A 7,021-nucleotide genomic window follows, 5' to 3' on the forward strand; every position below is an offset into this window, starting at 1 on the left:
CTTCCTTTCTTCCTTCCTTCCTTCCTCTTTTCTTTTTCTCTCTCTCTCTCTCTCTCTCTCTCTCTCTCTCTCTCTCTCTCTCTCTCTCTTTCTTTCTTTCTTTCATCAGCTCTCATGTGGAGACATGTCATTATTATTTTTGTAATGTATCTAGCATAAATACAGAATAATTTTAAGTACAGAACAATGACTTTTAAAGTTTTTTGTGCAAATGTTTTNTTTTTAAACTCTTTATAATTTGACTAGCAGCCACGGCGACCACAGCAGCAGCAACAGCAGCAGCAATGGTAGCAGCAGTCTGTGTCACCATCACTTTCTCCTTCTCCAGCGTGCTCCTCAGTCCCTGTGTCATCATGCCTAACATCTTGCTCTTCAGTGGCAGTTCTCACCAGGACCTGTCACAGCATGTGGCTGATCGATCACATGGGCCTGAAGCTGGTGACCACCAAGAAGTTTAGCAACCAAGCAACCAGCGTCGAGGTTGGTGAAAGTGTGAGAGGGGAGATGACTATGTCATCCAGAGCAGCTGCGGGGAGATTAATGACAACCAGATGGAGCTACTTAACATGATCAGTGCATGCAAGATTGCATCCTCATCCAGGTTAACAGCTGTGATACCCTGCTTCCCCTATACCTGGCAAGATAAAAAGGACAAGAGTCATGCTCCGATTTCTGCTAAACTTGTGGCCAATATTCTGTTAGTTGCTGGGGTTGATCACATCATTACCATGGACCTGCATGCCTCTCAGATCCAGGAATTCTTTGATATTCCTGAGGATAATTTATATGCAGAACCTGCAGTTCTTCAGTGGATTCAGGAGAATATCACTGAATGGAGAAACTGTATTATTGTTTCTCCAGATGCTGGAGGAGCCAACAGGATTATATCAATTGCAGACAGACTGAATGTGAAATTTGCTTTGATTCACAAAGAGAGGATGAAAGCAAATGAAGTGGACCAATGGTTCTCATGGTTGATGTGAAGGACCGTGTGGCCATTCTGGTGACAACATGGCTGACGCATGTGGTACCATCTGCTATGCTGCAGATAAGTTATTCTCAGCTGTTGCCACCAAAGTTTATGCTACCCTTACCCATGGAATCTTCTCTGGGCCAGCTATTTCCAGAATAAATAATGCTGCCTTTGAAGCTGTCGTTGTCACCCACACAATTCCACAAGTGGACAAAATGAAACTCTGCTCCAAAATTCAGGTGATTGACATTTCAGTGATCCTGGCTGAGGCCTTTCATAGAACCCACATTAAGGAATCCACGTCCTATATGTTCAGCCACATCCCACTGTTGTCTGGATTGGAATACTGAGGGAAGAGCAAATCTCCTCCAGCTTCTTACTGTCTTGTCTGCCTGTTGTTTGAGTCTTAGGACTTGGCAATTCTAGGAGGATCACTGGCAAAAGCATCTGACCTATGTACAGTCTGAGAGTCCTCTGTCTCTCCTTCTAAAGCTCAAGACTACTACTTTCCATTTCTGGGGGAGGGCGGAGGAAGGTGGTGGTTAATTGGTCATTAAATGAACTGGTGTCAATGAGAAATCATCTTTTCCCTCATTCTTTTTTTAGTACTCTGAGGCAACAACTTTTAAGCCTAAAATCCCATTGTGGGATTTTGTTGTACATATATTTTGAGGTTGCCAAAGTTTATTTCAAATGAAAGCCTTCAGTGTAAATATATAATAATGCCTGTGGATATTTGGGGAAAATCCTAAATAACCTTTACTTCAGAGAGAACGTTGGAAAATTTATACTATCATGAATTTCAAAATTTGGGGTTTTTAAAAAATGATAACTGGGTTTATTTTATTTCATCCAGGGCTGAATTTTATTGAGCCTAAAATAGTCACTGACATACTGACTTTTCTTAGTAGATATTAGACATGTTAAAGACAATATAAGGCTGTATCTCCTGCATGCTAGGCAGAAAATGTAAAACAGCTACAATGGGAATTTTTTTCATCTTGAAGATTAAAGTTACAACATTAACAGGAAAATGATGGTATTAGAAATGATTGTGTCTAGCAAGTTAAGCCAGACTGAGAAATACAAATACCAAAGTTTCTGTTATCTTCTGTTCATGTGCTTGATGTCAAAGCAGAAAAGAAAGAAGAAGAAAGTGAGAGGGCAATAGAAAGTAATGGAATATGTTACATATATGCAAAAATGGAGAACGTTTGGAGGGGACAAAGGAGAACACCAAGAAGTGAAGAGAATTCATAACTAAACACAATAAAAGTATTATACAGCATGGCAAGGGTGAACATTAAATTAAATGGAGAGAAACTGAAAGCAAATCCACTAAATTCAGGGATGAGGCTGTCCACTCTCTCCCTGTCTCTTCAACACAGTAGTTGAAGCTCTAGTAATAACAATAAGACAACTTAAGGAGATCAAGGGGATACAAACTGGAAAGAAATAATCAAAGTATTGCTATGTTTGTTGTAGGAGTATGGAAGATCTTTGGAATTTGAACCAGAAAAGTGGTTGGATGATTTATGAGGAGCATAATGTGCCATCCTAGTTGGAGCATGGGAGGCAGTGGTCCAGAGAGCAATGCAGATTGTGATTGCCTGGCTCAAGAGGCTTCACAGGAGAACACTACTAACTAGCCAAGAGACCGTTCTCATTATATTTTGGAGAGGAAGGTGGCTTCTTTCTGCCTTTGTCCAAAAACATCCATTTGAGGCTTAACTGAAGAAATTTAGATTAATAGCACTGATAGAGGAGCTTTCAAGACAGTCTAGTATTGGTTTGCTACATGATTGTTAGTGGTCATCCTTCTGCAGATCTATAATGAGAAGGAGCAAGCTGTGCAAGGAAAAAATAGAATATGTATGAGTTAAGGAGATTATAAACACCAGAATGTTTAATGAAGCTAAGAACAGTGCTCAAGGAGATAAAATCATGTTAAGAAAACAAGATGGTAAATGCAATAATAATGGAGCTGGTGACATCAGGAAAAGATTTCACCCAGCTAAACTTCCAAATTGTGGAAAGAAACTAAAGAGAAGCTAAAGCAGTGAAGGAAACTTTTGACAACAAAAAGCAAATGAAGATGTAGTTGAATGAAGGGGCCATATTCCAGCCCAAGCAAGCAGCAGAACGTGGTAGCCCTCATGGTTCTGGCCTTGGAGTTCAGAATCCATGAAAGCAGGTATGAAGTCTGCCCCTATAGCTAAAGATAGCTGCTGAGGCCAGACCTGTTTTAGGGGAGCCCCTGAATTGGGCACAAAGAGGCCATTGAGTGGAGCATTGAGGGTGAAGCCCAGATTTTGATGGAGACCCCAAGATATTGGAAATGCCAGCCTTGTGGGATATCATCTGAGAAACACTACTGACTAGGTTCAGGATGAGTCGAAGAGAGCGAAGTGTGTTGCAGACAACAAATGTGGAAGAAGTTGGGGTACTTATAAGTGCTTTCATATCAGATATGGAATTCAGAATTTGCTTTGTCCTGCTGATGTTTGGTCTTGCACTGGTCTGGTATTTCCTCACAACTGTACCTTTCCTCCCTTTTGAAATGGTAATGAATACTCTGTGTCATAGTATGTTATAAGTATATGATTATCTTCTTGCTTTATATTTCACTTGGGATTGCAGATAAGAGATTGTCCAGGGTCTCAGAAGAAACTTTGAATTTTAGAGTTTTAAACTGTGTTAAGAGTGTTATAGATTATGGGAACTTTTCAAGTTTGACTAAGCGCATTTTGGTATACAATATGAGCTCATTCGTATGTGTTAGGGTTGAAAATGGAATAGTATCTAAACATTATTTATTTATTCATGTTATATCCCAACATCAGCCTCTTCTCTTTGCAATAACCCCTCATGCAGATACTCACCTCATTCCTTCCTATGAGGAAGAAATCTATGGGGAACCACCATATAGTTATAACCCCCCCCACACACACACACACACACTAGCAATTCAACTTACTGCAGGACTAGGGGCATCCTCTCCCACTGAGGACAGACAAAGCCACCCAGTTAGGAAAATGGAATCCACAAGCAGGCAGGCAACAGATTAGGGGTCACCTCTGCTCCAGTTGTTGGGGAATCTGCCTGAAGACCAAGCTGCACATCTGCTACATATGTGCAGGAGGCCAAGGTCCAGCTTCTGCTTGCTCTTTGATCTGTGTTTCAGTCTCTGGGAGCCTTCAAGGGTCCAGGTCATTTGACTCTGTTGGTACTCTTGTAGAGGTCCTGTCCTCTTTGGGTGTGTGTTTCTGTGTGGGCAGAAATGCTTTGGACTGGGTTCGTACTGAAGAGCTTAAACAACCTGAAAGAGGATAGGCTGCGAAAGGAAAATGAATGCCCTGTCGGTCCGCTGATCAGAGCATTTTCGTTTAATAATCGGAGCCTGCCCTTGAGTCCCCTTGAGACACTCTGCTGCACGGTCCGATCATGAGCAGAGATGTGTATCCGGTAGGCGGGTCCGAGCGATCGTGGGTGTAGACGACGTTAGTGGTTGGTCTGAGCGATAGTGGGTGGTGACAATGTAGGGTGGTCTGACGACGCTGCATTCTGGGAGATCTGGGGAGGTCTTTTCAGTAGCAATTCTGTGCNCCTGTAGGGGGCGCAATATAATGTTTAGAGGGAGAGTGGTTAGTGGAGGTGGGAGACCCCAACATTTGGGTCCCTCAAACTTTCCTCCAAGTATTCCATAATACTCCCCCAGCTCTATCTGATGTTTGGATTTGGGTTTCTGCATCTCTTTCCATTGGCTACTCGATGGAGCCTCTCAGAAGACAGTTGTGCAAGGCTTCTCTCCACAAACATAACAATATAATTTATAATGTCGGGGATTGGTTCTTGCACATGTGACAGGTCTCAATTTGGTCCAGTCATTGGTTGGATATTCCCTCTGTTTCTGCTCTAATTTTGTCCCTGAACATCTTGTAGACAATACAGGTTTTAGGTGGAAGGTTTTGGGGGTGGGCTGTTGTCCTTATCCCTCCACTGGCCATACTACCTGGCTACAGGATGTAGACATACCAGGATCCATATCCCTGTCTGCTAGGGGTCTCAGCTAGAGTCAACCCCACAGAATTGGGGCCTCCTCCAATTCCAATTCTCTGGCAAGTCCAAGAGGTTGCCCCTCTGCTGATTTCCATTCTCTTCTCCTTGTTCTCATATACCTGATTGCCATACCTGCCCTGCTCCCCTTCTGGTCCTGTCTCCTACCCAGTTTCTTCTCTCCATCCACCTCCAATATCCACTATATTTCCTCTTCTGAGAAGGATTCACCCATCCTCCCTTGGGTCCTTTTTGTTATTTGGCTGTTTGGGGTCTGTTGGGTGAATGGTTACCATGCACCTTATGACTGATAACTACTTATAAGTGAGTATTTACCATGCATGTCTTTTTGGGTCTGGGTTACCTCAAGTCAGGATGACATTTTCTAGTTTCATCCATTTGCCAGGAAAGTTCATGATGTCTTTGTTTTTAATAACTGAATAGTTTTCTGTTGTGTAAATGAACCACATTTTCTGTATCCGTTTTTCAGTTCAGGGACTTGTATGGTGCTTCAAGTTTCTGGCTATTATGAATATATCTGTTATGGAGGACATATCCTTTTATGGTGGAACATCTTCTGTGTATATGCTCAGGAGTGGTATACCTGGGTCTTGAGGTATAATATTCCCAATTTTCTGAGGAACTGTCAAGTTGATTTCTAGAGTAGTTTTACAATTTGCACTCCCACCGACAATATAGGAGTGTTGAGTTCTCCTTACTCCACATCCTCCCCAGCATGTGCTGTTTTATGAGATTTTTTATCTTAACCATTCTGCTAGACTTAGTAAAAGATGAAAGTCACATTAAAACACAACAGACTCTACTTTTAGCAGAGAAAGAATGAAGGAAATGGAAATAAGCTTATACGGAATTTTACTTCCAGTGAAACAGCCAAGCTAGCACTAAGCTGCCTGTACCAGGTCAAGGACAAAGATAGAAGCCAATGAGATTCTTTCTCCTCTAGACATGGACACTAGAAAAACAGCAGGTGTAAACCTGTCAACCCAGTGTGCAGAGCGGCAAGCAGTGGGTGGGTTGATGGCTGGAGCATAACCAGGCGAATAGATGGAAGCTGAAATGAGGCACAGGAGCTTGTTGGAGTGGAGAGTCTCCCGATGCATCCTGGAGACAATTGTCCTTTGCCTTCCAGAAGCTTTGCAGTTTTATGAGGTTCCATTTGTCAATTCTTGATCTTAGAGCATAAGCTATTGGTGTTCTGCTCAGGAAAATTTCCCCTGTGTCTTGGGACTCTTCCTCACTTTCTCTCCTATAGGTTTCAGAGTATCTGGTTTTATATGGAGGTCCTTGGTCCACTTGGACTTTGGCTTTGTACAAGGATATAAAAATGGATCGATTTGGGGCTGGTGAGATGGCTCAGCGGGTAAGAGCACCTGACTGCTCTTCCGAAGGCCCTGAGTTCAAATCCCAGCAACCACATGGTGGCTCACAACCATCTGTAACGAGATCTGACTCCCTCTTCTGAAGCGTCTGAAGACAGCTACAGTGTACTTACATATAATAAATAAATAAATCTTTAAAAAAATGGATCGATTTGCATTCTTCTACATGCTGTCAGTTGAGCCAGCACCATTTGTTGAAAATGCTGTCTTTTTTCCACTGGATGGTTTTGGCATCTTTGTCAAAGATCAAGTGAATATAGGTTGAATATGGGTTCATTTCTGGGTCTTCAATTCTATTCCATTGATCTACATGTCTGTTGCTGTACCAGTACCATGCAGTTTTTATCACAATTGTTCTGTAGTACAGCTTAAGGTCAGGCATGGTGATTCCACCAGAGGTTCTTTTATTGTTGGAATAGTTTTCACTATCCTAGGTTTTTTTGATATTCCAGATGATTTTTCAAATTGCTCTTTCTAACTCTGTGAAGAATTGAGTTGGAATTTTCATGGGGATTGCAATGAATCTGCATTTTTACTATATCAATCCTGTTAATCCATGAGCATGGTAGATCTTTCCATCTTCTGAGATCTT

General features: G+C 42.0%; 1 pseudogene; it reads left to right on the forward strand.

The window, feature by feature from the left end:
• Positions 1 to 353: 353 nt before the first annotated feature.
• On the forward strand, positions 354 to 1,323 carry LOC110315075 (annotated as a pseudogene).
• The last annotated feature ends 5,698 nt before the right edge of the window (positions 1,324 to 7,021 follow it).

Source organism: Mus pahari, unplaced genomic scaffold (genome assembly GCF_900095145.1).
Source record: "Mus pahari unplaced genomic scaffold, PAHARI_EIJ_v1.1 scaffold_8195_1, whole genome shotgun sequence".
Lineage (NCBI taxonomy): Eukaryota > Metazoa > Chordata > Mammalia > Rodentia > Muridae > Mus > Mus pahari.